Source organism: Balaenoptera ricei, chromosome 4 (assembly GCF_028023285.1).
Source record: "Balaenoptera ricei isolate mBalRic1 chromosome 4, mBalRic1.hap2, whole genome shotgun sequence".
Taxonomy (NCBI): Eukaryota; Metazoa; Chordata; class Mammalia; order Artiodactyla; family Balaenopteridae; genus Balaenoptera; species Balaenoptera ricei.
In genome coordinates, this window is record NC_082642.1 from 145,393,897 (window position 1) to 145,409,281 (window position 15,385).

A 15,385-nucleotide genomic window follows, 5' to 3' on the forward strand; every position below is an offset into this window, starting at 1 on the left:
TCAGAGCCTTCAGAGAGAAGCAACCTTGCTGACACCTTGATCTTGGACTTCTTTGCTCCAGGCCTGTGAAGCAATAAATTTCTGTTCTTAAAGCTACCTGGTACACAGTATACTTTGTTATGGCAGCCCTAGCAAACTAATACACACAATACTGGGTAAATATTTTAGACATGGGTAGGGTGGATTAAAAATTTGTTCATGAGGTTTAGTAGCTATAAATTAAATCGAATCCCTGAACTAAATAAGATACGACAGAGCCAAGAAGGACATTTCTCTGTGCTTTAAGAACATGTGGCAAATGAAAATAAAAGAATTGCTAGCACAAGGAATGACAATCTTTGGTGCTTTCTCAGCTCAGACTTCAAGTATCTTCATTTGCTAACTCCCCTGCATTTATTCGAAGACCAGCTAAGAGAAGAGAATTGCTGCCCTTCGTTGGGGAGTTTGTATTCTATCCAACGAAGTGGATAGAACGGGATACTGAGCCTCCCATTAACAGTTTGCTTGGGTAACAAATTTGCTACAATTCTTGAACCCTGTGGTCCATCTCTTCACTGAGAGATTGCTGAAAGGAATGAGAAGCTGTCCCATAACAGGTAGTGAAAGGCAAGGGACTAACAGACATCACTATTCTCATTTTATAAATGAGGAAACCAGTGCTTAATGATAAAGTATTCTGCTCCCGCTCTTACAGCTAGTAAATAAAAGGTCAGTATTTAAGCCCAGAAATGACTCCAGTCCTGTATTCATAACCACTGCCATATGCTGTCTCCCAAAACTTACTCATCAGTATCAGATGATGATAGTGTTTGGAGAAAGTTTTTCCACTCTGGATTTTTTTAACTTAAAAAATAATGCATGGATAAGCCAAATAATATTGAGTCACATAAAGAAAATAATTAATGTTACTTACTTTCATTTTCCAGATTATAACCTCACTCCCTTGAAGTAACCAGTGTCAACAGTGTGGAGCTTATCTTTCCACATGTTTATCTACATTCATGCAACTATATCCCAGAAAAGCACAGAGGAGTTTTTATTCCTGTATTTTATAAAAATAGGATGCTACTCTTTATATTGGCCATTCTTTCAGGTTTTGTTATAGCTATATAATGATACATAGATAGACATACAGATATACATACACATATGGATATGGATATAGATAGTACATGTGATTATACCCTATTGTTGAGCGTTCAGGCTGCTTCCAAGATTTTGCCACTATAAATGTTACAATAAATATTCTTCTATATATCCATATATGCTAGTGATTTTTTATCTGCAGAGTAGATTCCAAAAACTGGCAATGCTGGGTCAAGGAACATATGTACTTTTTAATTTTTATAGCAACTGTTAAATTACTTCCCAAACTGTTGTACCAATTCACACTCACATCAGTGTTGCTGAACACTGATGAAAATGGCAATTTCCCCACATCCTTGCCAGTCCAGAATTTTATCAACTATGTCGATATGGAGGCCCAAACACAGGCAATGCCAAGGCTGGTTAATTGAGCAGCTCCATAATTTTAGTTCTCTGAGTTAAATGATATAGGATTCCTTTGGCTATCAGCTCGTACTTATAAGTTGGCTGCTGCATGTCTAGAGGTGTCTTCTTCCTGTGGAGATGTAAGCAACTGAGTCACTCAGGGTGACTTAGGCATAAAAAGCACTTATTAAAAAGATAATAGGTAGCTCACAGAATCATTGGGGAGGTTGAAGAACTAGGCTTAGGGATAAACAGCCTGAATGACAGACAAACCATGACACAGAATTGGTCTGAAAAGAAATTTTAGATCATTTCAAAGACTGTGAAACAAAAAAGTTGATAATACTGCTAATTCCGCACCAGGAAACTTGAACTTGCTGCAACTGCCACATCCCTCCAAAGAATGCCCTACCATCCCTGCTTCTTGCACCACATCAAGGAATCTAAGTCATAGTGCATGGGAAGCTGGGAAAATTTAGTATCTGAAGTTCAACTTTTCTAGTAAGAGGCAGTCTCTGTCTCCCACAAAAACTCATAAGATGAGTTACTCAGAAGGAAGTTTTTCAAACCATAGAAAGAGGGTTTCAGGGCAGGGCAGCAAGAAAGAATAATCAATGTCTACAGCACCGATTCTTTTTGAATGTAGCCCTTCTAACAGATGAAAACTGATTTCCCATTCTTTCTTTCATTATATTTTCCTATTAATATGTTTAAAATTATAAGTTGTATTTTCTTTATCTAATTTATATTTTATCTTTTTAAATTATTATTTTGTGTACTCTAGTTTTTTAAAGCAGTTTAAATTTTTGTCATATCTAAATTGTCAATTATTTTATTATTCATTCACCTGAAACTGTTGCTATGATTTGGATCTTTGGGTTAAGTAAGGACACTGTAATTCACCCAGCGCTGACAGTAAATATTAGTGTTTGGGATGCTATTAGAAAAAAAGCCCTGGTTCCTGAAAGTGTGGCCCTTCGTGTGGTCATAGAGTACATGCACATCCTGGTTTGGTGTAATCCAAGATGCACTGAATGGCCTGCCTGCCAAAAAATATATCTCCCACCAGGTTTCTATAAAAACTAATATTACCAACTTGAAGGTCATTTTCTGATTTAGGGCATTAAAACCTAAAACCATGTTAAAAGATTGAAATTAACATTAATTGACTTGTCCATTCATTAAGCACTTAATGAGTATCTCCTATTAGCCAGATTCTGTTCAAGGCACTAATGACACAGAGGTGAAGGAAATTAAGTTTGAACCTCTCTTCTTGGGCATATAATCGTGGATAAATTAACTTTTGAGACAATTTCCACATTTAAAATAAGGTTGATAATAGTACCTGTTTCATGAGTTTTCTCTAAGACTTGAATGATACAGTAAAGTTCTGAGCACTGTGTTTGGTGTATAGTTTACATTCAGTAACCTTCAGATACCTTAATAACTATTATTATCATTAATAAATCCATAGTCAATTGCCACATGTTGTGATAAATCTATGCTCTACATAGACTAGGATGCTGTGGTTGATAAGAGTATGGAGGGACAGCACTGTCCAAATTGGAGCTGTGGGGGAGGTTTATAGGATGGTCCTAAAGGAGATAAAACTTGAGCAAAATCTTTAAGAATGAATATGAGATATCCTGGAGAAGGAACTATTGGCATTGATCAGGAAGTGGGGAGAAGAGAGATGAAATAGCACAACTAAGCTATGGGAATGTGAAATAATGTGGAATGTTGTTTGCCTCACAAATGTGTTTGGGCCACGGCATCATCTTAATGTGGGAGAGTAGTGAAAGAGGAGTTTGTTCAAATTATGCATGATTTTGTATGCCATGCTGAGTTGAGACTTTATCCTCAATAATACGAGGAGACATGAAATGACTTTCAACTTAGTGGGAGGTCACTGAGTTTTAGAAATCCTATTCATATAACAGTCAGGAAGATGATTGAAGGAGTTTAAGATTAGCAACTGAGAGGCCCTCTCCCATCAAGTCATTGCAATAATCTCATAGTGAATGCTGATTGCTGGACTAAGGTAATGGCAGTGCAAAAAGGGAAAAGATTTAGATACATATTTATGGGGTAGAATGGGCACTTGAGCCAGATTGGCTGGAAAAGAGGAGGAAATCTACAAAGTTTAGCAGGTTTCTGGCTTGGACGTCTGCGTTGATGTGGTGTCATCACCAAGAGTGGAACATAGAAAATGAGGGTCAGTTTGGTAAGGATGTGTAGACTGAGATGTCTGTGAAACATTCTTCCAGGGAGCCCTGGAACACACTTTGTGAAGTTGTATTTTTATGATATGGTGGATGTGTATTTTGTCAAGTGGACTGGATCTCCATATCCCAGATTTTCTTCTCTTCTTATGTGAGTAGGTGACCAGAGGCACCTTGCATAAGATTTAAAAGACAGAAGTGAAGTAGCAACCAGATTTTTTTGTTTTGTAGTTGTTGTAACTGGCATGAGATGCTGTAGCTACATACCCTTGTTCTACCTGGTAACTAATCATGGTGGCAGCATTCAGCATTTGAGCCTGCATAATCTTCTGTCCCTACTGTAGACCCCTCTTCAGCATTGCATCTTTGACTCCTGGGCCAGGTGAATCACAAATTGCCAGATTCTTCTACAGGACACCCCCCTTTATCAAAGTAGGGTCCCATTCCATCTTCATGTGTCCACTCATCTCATTGGCTCCAGTGTGCCCTCAAAGTTTCTACCTCATCATCAGAGGTTACAGCTTGTCCATGTTTCCCTTCTTGAATGCCTGTTTTGATGACTTCAGGTTGCAGTACCAGATACAGAAGAAAGAATCTCTCATGTACTGTGAACCAGCTCCCAAAATTGCATAAGGTCAAATCTCTATAGGAAATCCCTATTAGGTCTACTTCTCTGATTAAACCCTGAGGGACATAACAAGGGTAGTGTTTATAGACCGCTTTGTCATTGTACACAGCTTTGAATACATAGTCCAACGCTCCAGACACTTTGGCCCCTGGGACAAAAGGTCAGAAGTTTTAGGGTTCCACCATCCTAGGGCACCATTGTTCAGTTTTAGCATTAAGCTAGTGGTCCATCTCCTCAAGCTGAAAAACGATGTGTACAAAAATGGACAATTTAAAGCAGAGTGTGGCAAATGCTCTCTATAAAGGGCCAGATAGTAAATAATTTAGATTTGTAGCGCATAAGGTCTTTGTCACAACTATTCAGCTCCCATTGTTGAGCAAAAGTAGCCATTGACAACACATAAATGAAAGACTATGGCTGTGTCGAAATAAAACTTTACTTATAAACACAGATGATGTGTTAGATTTAGCCACGGACCATGGTTTGCCAGTACCTGATTTAGACAAAATAGTACAAGTTCTTTATCATAAAAAGTGCACTTTAAAAATTCATTAATACATTTAATACATTTAGCATGGAGAAAAAAATTAAAGTTGGGGTCAGATAGCCTAGGATGTAATCTCAAGTCTGGCACTTTCTGATGCTCCATTTCCTCATTTTAAATGATGACAAAAAGATAAGTACAGTGTTGTAAAATATGGCCACAAACTTTTTGACATGTCTCTTTTCAAAAAAATAGCATCTAATTCCTTTCCCCTTGAATATGAACTGGACAAGGTGACTCATTCCAAGTGAATAGACCATTGCTGAAGTGGCATTTACATAATTTCCAAGGATAAGTTAGAAAAAAGTGATTCAGCCTCAACTTGACTCTCTCTTCAGGTACTCACAACCTAACTGCCAAGCTATGAGGAAGCCAAGTGGCCAAATGGAAAGGTCGTATATAGGTTTTCTGACCATAACCACAGCAGTAGTCCCAGCTGACAGCCAGCATCATCTGTCAGACATGCAAATGATCAAGATATCCCATGATTCTAGTCCCCAGCCTTTGGGCTGGTCCAGTTAATGACAAGTGGAACAGAAACATTTGTCTCCACAAGCCCCACCTAAATTGCAGAAACATAAGTAAAATAAATGCTGTCATTGTTTTAAGTTGCTAAGTTTTGGGGTATTAGTAACACAGCAATAGATTGCTAGAATATAAAGACTCCTCAGTTATTACAGTAAAAGAATTTTGTAGGAATCTCCCAAACCTACTAACCTACTGACTTGTATCTTAGTACCATACACAAGCATGTGTGTCAACTATTATTTTTTTAAATGGAAGTATAGTTGATTTACAGTGTCGTGTTAGTTTCAGGTGTACAGCATAGTGATTCAGTTATATATATATATTCTTTTTCAGATTCTTTTCCCTTATAGGTTACTATAAAATACTGAGTATAGTTACCTGTGCTATACAGTAGGTCCTTGTTGATTATTTTATATATAGTAGTATGCATATGTTAATCCCAACCTCCTATTTTATCCATCCCCCCACCTTTCCCCTTTGGGTAACAAGTTTGTTTTCTATGTCTGTGAGTCTCTTTCTGTTTTGGAAATAAGTTCATTTGTATCTTTTTTTTTTAGATTCCATGTATAAGCGATATCATATGATATTTGTCTTGGTCTGGCTTACTTCACTTAGTATGATAATCTCTAGGTCCATCCATGTTGCTGCAAATGGCATTATTTCATTCTTTTTTATGGCTTAGTAATATTCCATTGTGTATGTATGTATATGTGTGTGTGTATGTGTGTATATATATATATATATATATATATATATATATATGTATATATATATCACATATTCTTTATCCATTCATCTTTATCCACTCATCTGTCGATGGACATTTAGATTTCCTTCATGTCTTGTCTATTGTAAATAGTGCTGCAATGAACATTGGGTGCATGTATCTTTTCGAATTATAGTTTCCTCTGGATATATGCCCAGGAGGGGGATTGCTGGATCATATGGTAGCTCTATTTTTAGTTTTTTTAAAGAACCTCCATACTGTTCTTTATAGTGGCTGCCCCAAGTTATATTCCCACAAACAGTGTAGGATGGTTCCTTTTTCTCTGCACCCTCTCCAGCATTTATTATTTATAGACTTTTTAAAGATTTTTTTTTAACGTAGACAATTTTTAAAATCTTTATTGAATTTGTTACAATATTGCTTCTGTTTTATGTTTTGGTTTTTTTGGCTGTTAGGCATATGGGATCTTAGCTCCCCAACCAGGGATTGAATCTGTACCCTTTGCATTGGAAGGTGAAATCTTAACCACTGGACCACCAGGGAAGTACCTATTCATAGACTTTTTGATGATGGCCATTCTGAGCAGAGTGAGGAGATACCTCATTTGTAGCTTCCCAACAATCCAAAGAGAGGATTTAAGAGGCCACAGAGAAGATTTAAGAGGCAGAACCCAATGACCTAACCTGGAATTTGGCCAAAACTCTATGCTTAACATTTCTAATTATTTCAAAAACGATGTCATGGGACTTCTGATGACCAGCCTAGAATAGGACTAGAGCTGGCCAAAACCACCTTTATTTGAAATGAAACACCACTGCAAACTTAAAGCCTTGTGAATTTTGAACTAGAAAGTTTGGCCTTTAATTTATTTTGGCCAGAGTGCTTTCCAAAAGAAGTGTAAATCATATTTTTTAAAAAGTTACCTCGGAAAACACATGAATAGCTACAGGTCAGTTACAATTGGTTCATTTAAAGTTCTTTCTTAAGTTCAAGATAATAAGATGGAGTCCGGGGCTTGGGGGAACAGAATGTCTACACTTTTGGTCTAAATATTAGATCTATGTTTGGATATTTTTATTTTCATGAGGATGGAGATAATACTGAAAGCGAAAAAAAACAGAGACAGAATAAACCTAGAAACATGGGTTTGTAGTTTGATGTGATGACATGTATATGCCGATCAGAGAAGTAAGGGTGATAGTTGTATACGTGAGTAGATGTGAGTGAATATAAACATTGAAATTACAGGATAAGCCTTAAAGAGAACGGAATACGAGACAATACTTCAACTTTATTTCCTTATAGCACATTTCCCTTTCCCAGAGCTACACACTGGTGACACTTGCTTACGTTTTCTCCAACTTACCATTCTGTCCCCAAATGCCATAACTTTGCCACTCGAGGATCTTTTCCTGGAATGTCTTCGGTGTAGTGTTTTGAAATGAAAAAAAATATCAAGTCATACAGTCCTGGATTTGGAGGACAGCTGCCTCTAGCTAACTGTGTAAACTTGAGCATTTGCTATTTATGAGCATCAATTTCAAGACCTGTAAAATAGAGATATAGAATATCCTTCTATATGGTGGTTATACAGTTCAAGTAAGAAAATATTCATGAAACACTTACCACTACATCATAGGATAAGATGTAGGGCAAGTTCAGTAAAGGATTATTTCCCCAGAACCCCTAATTTCTTACTCAGTGACTCCTACTTATGCTTTGCAATCCTTTTTTTTTTTTTTAAACATCTTTATTGAAGTATAATTGCCTTACAATGGTGTGTTAGCCTCTGCTTTATAACAAAGTGAATCAGTTATACACATACAATATGTTCCCATATCTCTTCCCTCTTGCATCTCCCTCCCTCCCACCCTCCCCATATGCTTTGCAATCCTTATGCCGTGTCACTGCCTTTTTACGGTCCTTGCCAAGGCCCCCAAGCAAAGTTTAACTCTTTCTCCAGGCTGTAATAGAATGTTGGCCACGTTGTATTGCCTTAATATGATTATGTGTCTGGCTGTCTCATGTAGATTTGGGACCTTATTAATTCCTTGTGTGTTTTGTCCCTTCATGATGATAGTCTAGAAATTTTTATTTTGTAATAAAGGCATTTATAAACATGTCATTTATAAAAATTAGTATGTGCCATTTGAGAGAACTGAAGGGTGGATTACTCAGTATTTGGAAATGTTTTAGTCTGCCTTATAGAGTCCATCACTCCCCCTCATCTGGCTCCCACTTACCCAACTGTCACTATTATTTGATTTATGGCTGGCCCCTGCTCATCTTTATGACCTTGTCTTCATGTTTTCTCAAGTCAGAGGGGATTTTTTTGGTAAACCTATACCCTTATTAATGAAATACGACCAATCAATGCTATAAAGTACTCTTGAAATGTGTAAATATTATACATTGTCCAAAGGGGCAGTACTAATTGCAAAAGGAATGGATGGAAAAACCACTGCTGCACAAATTTAATTTTAGAAATACATTTTTCTCCTAAGTAAGGTGTTCACAAAAAGATTAAACTCTGATCCTTTTAAATCTACATATTCTCTAGCTGCTAAATTTCTAGAAATAATAATTATTATGTAGCTAATATTCTGTAGAGGATTTAATATGGCACAAGCACAAACCTGAAAACTTTTTCATCTCATTTTTATCACTATGGCAAACCTTAAGAGAGATATTATCATTGTGTCAGTTTCACAGATGAGGAAGTCCAATTAACAGGAGACTAATTCAAATTTTATTAGCCTGGTTTGAACATTCTGTACAATTTATATACGGACTCATGTATTGGCAGAATTAACCACCACCTAGGGTTTATGAAATTTTTATTATTACCTTTTCTCATATTTGGGTAAGTGTATCAATGACCTATGTGAATACTTTATTGGTCATCAATAAAGTGAATTTGCTTATCTGATTACCTTCTCTCATCTTAGAACTCGCATGAATGGGAAAACAGATAAATACATTTCATTAGATCAAAGGAAGCAGAGAAAGAAAAAGTCACTAAAAGTTCAGGATTGGATGCTTCTTATTACAAGTAGTAAAGGGAAGGAATCTGGGCAGTCAGACGACTTCATGAACACATGTAACTTTGTGAGCAGATGAAGCATTCAAAGAAAAAATGTGGTCATCCTGGTAATCATTTTTATTTTCTTTTACCAGTGCTACAGAGGTCTAAGACCTAAAGTAAATCATTCTTTCATTTACTCCACTGACTTTGATGTAATAAACAGAAAGCTGATCTGAGGTAGCCTTTCAAATTACTTATATATACTGTAGGATTACTCCAACATCTCAGACAATTCTCCAAAATAAAATCATGTAATCCTGCAGACCAAATATTCTTATTGATACACATTTCACCCTAACACACATATTCCTTGAGGGTAGAGGTTAAAGCACCTATGGGTTCCTAACATGGCCCACTAGTCTCTAAGGTATAAAGACTTGGGGTCATTTTTGCAATCCATCAAATGTGGTTGAATGTTTTCTCCTGGCATCTTCCTAGACCATCACTGTGGACTGGATCCAATAAAAAATCTCTCATTAGAGCAAACTCCAAAAACTTGATCTTCTAGAGGGAGGAAAGCAGAGGGAAAGAATACTGTGCTTCAGTGAGAGTAACTGGATGGAGAAATAAAAGATAATACTCCCATTCTGTGATTGGTTCCTCCAGGAATTTTGCTGTTTATATCCTTGATAAGATTGCCTGTCTGCAAATTATAAAACACCAATATGTTGTTTCTAGATATGATTAGTATGTATGCTGGTTTGACTACTTCATCAAAAGTGGCTATAGGTTTTATCTTGTTGCTATGCAAACTAGGCATCCCTAATGTATTGATGCTGATAGGTTTAGTGGTGTTGATTAGTGCTGAGGCAAGAACTGGACTTAGAATCATAATTCATATATTCAAACTCTCTACAACTTTGCCATGAGGCACTATAATGTAGTAAAAGACATCATCTTTGAGATCATATAGTTCTAAATTCAAATATAAGATACACACACACACAAAAAAAATTAACCTCTTTGTGTCTTATTTTACACAAATTTAAACTAAGAGCAGTAATATTTTCCCTGCAATATTATTTTGAGAATTACAGATAAATGTTATAAAATGCATGATGCACATGGTGGGCACGCAATAAAAAAATTATTAATATTATGAAAACAGGAAAAATACAACAGAGAAAATCAAAGTCCAAGTGTTGGGTTTGAAATGATTAACAAAGTGTATAAACATCTAAAAAGACTAATTTTTAAAAAGAAGGAAGGTAGAAAGGAAAGAAGTGATGAAAGGAAGGAGGAAGGAAGGAAACATCGGTAACCAATTACCAACATTAGAAATGAATGTGGGGACATAACTACAGATCCTACATCAAACGGTTATTAAGGAAATATTTTGAAGACATTTATATTCAAAATAATTCAGTAAATTTGACAACTGAGATAAAGAGACAAATAATTCCTTGAAAAAAAAAAAACACAACTCACAAAAACTGATGCAAAGAAAGAGAAAAATCTGAATAGCACTAAAGAAATTGAAGTCATAATTTGAAACCTTCCCACAAAGCTACAAAGAAAACTTCAGACCAAGATGGTTTCACTGATGAATTCCATCAAACATTTATACCAGTCTTGAATAAACCCTTTTAGAATATAAAGGATGAGGGAATACTTTTCAACTGATGTTATGAGATCAACATAGCCTTAATACCAAAACCTAATGAGGACATTATAAGAAACAAAATCCCTAATGAATATAGATGTAGATATTCTTATCAAAATATTATTAAGTCAAATCCAGCAATATGTAAAGGATAATACATCATGACCAAGTATTCACGACTGACTTTACAACTGTAAATCAATCAATGTAATTGATTAACAGAATAGAGGAGAAAAATCATGTGAATATATCAATACATGCAAAAAAAGTTGAGAAATTCAACAAAAACTCATGAAAAAAATCTCAGTAAACTAAAAGTGCAGGAGGACTAACTCAATATTATAATAGACATCTATTGAAAACCTACTGCTAACATAGTACTTAACGGTGAAATATTGAACACTTTTTCAAGATTAAGGATGTTGACTTTCACCACTTTTATTTAGTATCGTTCCAGAGGTTCTAACCAATGAAATAAGGTTGTAAAAATTGAGTAAGGTCATAAAGATTGGAAAGAAGGAAATAAAAATGTATTCAGACATGATTATATATATAGCAAATCCTAAGGAACATTACTGATACTCAGAATATCACTAATGTCAAATTAATTCTATGCTAAGGAATGAGAGAAATATCCATTTATTGTTTGTATGCTTTGTCGGTTAACATATTCATCAACAAATTGCAGGTTGTATTTGACTATTACTTCCATGTAGAAGAGGAATATTAATTCAGGAATAAAGCATATGTAGGTTGAGTACCTACCATCAAAATTGACCCCTGCTCTCAAGGAGTTTTCAGTCTTATAAATTCCAGGGCTTGCTTAATATGGGACTAGGATCACACTCACATTTTACAAGTAAATTCACAACCAGCTAGTATGTATGTTGGTTCTGCTGCCCAGGAACTACAACTTACTGGTCAGCCTCCCCACTGTTATCATATACATAAATCTATTGTTCCATGACCATTTACTAGTCAGATGGGATAATAAGTAAATCTGAGAAGTGATAATTCTTGGGTAGGACAGGGTCCTAGAGAACTTGTCACCCAACACAAGGCAAAGGAAAACTATTATTCAGATTACCTTTAGATAATCTTCCTAGAAAATAGATTTCATATAGCTCTTTTATTATTTCCATTTTATAGAGGAGGGCAGAATCCCATCAGAGTAACAATTTACAATTTCAGGAGTCAGAAATTAAAGACCTGGGACCATAATTTTAAAACCTGTGCAGCTTTTAATGTTATTCTTTTTACCCTCATGCCATAGGTCAGGTTGCCCAGGAAACAAACTAGACAGGGATGTGTATGCAGGTGGTTAATTAAGGACAGTCCTCAGGAACACCTGTAAGGGAGGTGGGAGGAGGCAGCAGGACTGAGCAGAGGGAGAAGTTGAACTGTGATGTGGTTGCAACAGAGGCTATCAGTGATGCCTCAGGGAGCTCTAAAGCTGGTTGGCCCTTTAATGATGGGCAAAGGGGGCCATCTTCTTTGCACCTTTGCACCTTCTCATCAACCAGTCATTGAAGGTGGGCTGTTCCACCCTTAAGGTGCATAACCATAACCGTGGGCAAGGTTGTTTCCTTTGGCAGAGGGCAATTCCTGAAGATGGACTCAGCTGTGAGCTGTCAGCAGGTAACATTCTTTGCAGCAGAAAGAATGAGTGTCTTCAGTGCTAAAGGGGGCACCCAGTAATGTATAACAACATCCTGTACACCCCACAGTAAATTGCAATAAAATTCTGGAGCAGAAGGAAACTGTGTGTTTTACTGAAGGCATCTAAGAAGTAGGGGTTTATGGAGCTGCATCTCACACTGAAGCCAGGGGATGGAGAGAAGAACTAGAGGCTCTCCCAAGCAGAAATGAGCAAGCATCAGGCTGTTTGGGCACCTGATTCTAGAAAGAAGCAGAAGCAAGGAGTAGGCACAGGTCTAAGAGGCAGCCCTGATGTCAAGCAGTTAAAAAGTGGTTGTGTGCAGAGCTCCCTCACATGTGACAGGGAAGCAGTGACTCGAATAGAGAGATAGCAGAGCACTGCTCCTGAGCCCCATTTATGGCTCAGGCTGTACTTCTTGATAGACTGATAGGTCATAGGAAAGCCAGAGCTTCTGGTGATGAGGTGGCAGCCACTTCAAGACGCATTGTTAGAAACTACTAAAAACAAACGAGAAACAGTGGCTATTTCAGTAGGCAGAACTGGAGAGATAGAAGATATATTTTCATGTCTTTCTTTTTATAAATTCATGGGGCTAAAGGTAGTAGAATTAAAGTGATTTTTACTTCTTTTTTGTGTGTTTTTCTGAATTTTTTTTTTTATTTTTAATATGTTTTTTAAATTTTTTTTACTAAAGTATATTTGATTTACAATGTATTTTTAAAATAGAGTAATTGAATTAGTATCATCAGGGTCAGCAAAATATTACATAAGAAAGGTTATATGAGAGTGTCACCTCCACCTTACAGCCGTTCTACCATGCAAAGTACTCTTCTGAGCTCAAACACTACTTGGGCCATCAAACTTTCTTACCTTGCTTTCTTTCTATTTTTATTTTTATTATTTTATCTACTAGTATTTATATTATTATAATACATAATTAACACATATTATATATGGTATATTTTGCAATTATGTATTTTATGTATAAATGTAATATTTTATAATTATGATACATAATTGTTTTATATACTATTATATTTAATATAAATCAATATTTATTATTCTATTTTATTAATGCACCCTATTTATCCTTTGCTTGATCTATAATAGTCCTCATAGGTTTCAATATTTTTATCCCAAAGTGCATGCATTTGGGGTGAGTTAGCTAAAGAAGATAGCTTCTATAGGAAATGAAATTTTAATCTGGAAGAAATGAAAATTGCTTCATCTCATATGGAGAGAAACTCACTCCAAAAAAAAAAAAAAATGCAAACCCGCCCTAATGTTGCAAGACATGTCTTTGGCAGCGACCTTTTTTGTGCTGTGTAGCCATTGGGTTATCTAGAGCCCTGTTAGGTTAGCCAGAAAACTTGGAAATGTTCAGATAAGTCAGGGTCAATGTGACCTTTTATGTACTCAGTTCTTGGGAAGGTTGCTAGCTTAAAACGTCTCTGAACGTAAACAAGAGAAATAGTTACTATTCCAAAACTGAAGCTAAACTAACAGGTTGGAGAAGATCATTTACTGCTCCAGAAATTTGCAAAAGGAGATGATGGCAGTATAAATTTATGACAGTTTTATCAAATAACTGAAATGCCTTGCATGTGACCTTTATTTTGAACATGCTGATAGTTTTCATATAATTTCTCTGTATTATCTATCAGGTTGTTAAAATGTTTTCCATATGCAAAAATTAGTTGTAAAAAGCATCCAAATTATTATTAGTGATTGATTATTCAAGAAAAAAAAAGCATAGCTCTTTATGTCATATGAACAAACTTTGGTTCTGATGGTCATGTAAATATGCAAGCTGAAACATATAGGGTGATAAAAGCTGACGAGACTGAAATATTAGAGTCAGCTTGCTGCAGTAGTGTATGTCCACTTGATTTCTGAGGAAGCGATGAAATATGGTGAAGGAACAGGGGTGATATAGAAGAGACCCAGAGAGAACATTTTAAAACATTTTTATAGCTTCAAGTGAAATGGTCAGATGATGTTGTCTAGTGTTTTATAACATGGTTTTGAAGCCAGACAAGTGTGAATTTACAGCCTGGCTTCCCACTTACTCCACACATAACTTACGAATGCATTCCCTCTGAGACTCAGTTCACTTCTCTGTAAGCTGGGGATTAAAAGATTGCCTCGCTCATAGAATTGGTATGTGTAATAAGTGAGATAAAAATGAAAAACAACTAGCAATTACTTATTATTGTTGTTAGAGTAAATGAGTTTTAATTGTTACATAAGCATAATAAATGGTAACTTTATTATGATAATTGAAAGCAAAAAGTCTAAACAGGATATTGTGTTTCACCTCCTTGGCTAATATTTTTCATTAAGCCTGCATCTAACAACTAATATATAACATATTTTCCTTCCAAATGCAAATCTTAACATTTTATCGCATCGTTTAACCTTCCTTTTGTTTCTACCAATCCTAACAAAACAACGTATTTCTTCCTCTCCCTAATGATTAACCTCCAATAGGATATATGAGGGAAAATCCAGCACCAGCTGCTAGCCTGATGTATTTCGCAGTTTCTAAGAGAAAAAGGAACAGAAACATTTGTTCTGACCATGCTATAGCTCCCAGGGCTGGGATGGCGCCAGTAGGAGTCCGTGTGCCATGGTCCTCAGCACGGCTCTGCCAATCCTAAAAAAAAAAAAGGTGTGTTTATATTGCCTGATTCATTCATGTTTTTTTTAAAGGAGCAAATATTTATTGAACACTCATTATATGCCAGAGAACTGTATAGATACAGATAATAAAATATATATTCCTATCTGAGTAAAACATAGTCCCTTATTTCAAAAGAACCCATGACTCAAGTTTCAGGCAGAAACAGATTCTCGACATGCTACATTAACCAGTTATTTTTATTTTATATCGCACA

The 15,385-nt window shown here is 36.0% G+C and overlaps 1 long non-coding RNA gene across 1 annotated transcript in view; it reads right to left on the bottom strand.

The window, feature by feature from the left end:
* Positions 1–15,138, bottom strand: part of LOC132364930 (uncharacterized) — a 44,039-nt gene extending 28,901 nt beyond the window's left edge. The window contains exon 1 of the long non-coding RNA XR_009502962.1: positions 15,068–15,138. This is a non-coding gene — a long non-coding RNA (uncharacterized LOC132364930). The remainder of the gene's footprint in view (positions 1–15,067) is intronic.
* Between the last annotated feature and the right edge of the window lie 247 nt (positions 15,139–15,385).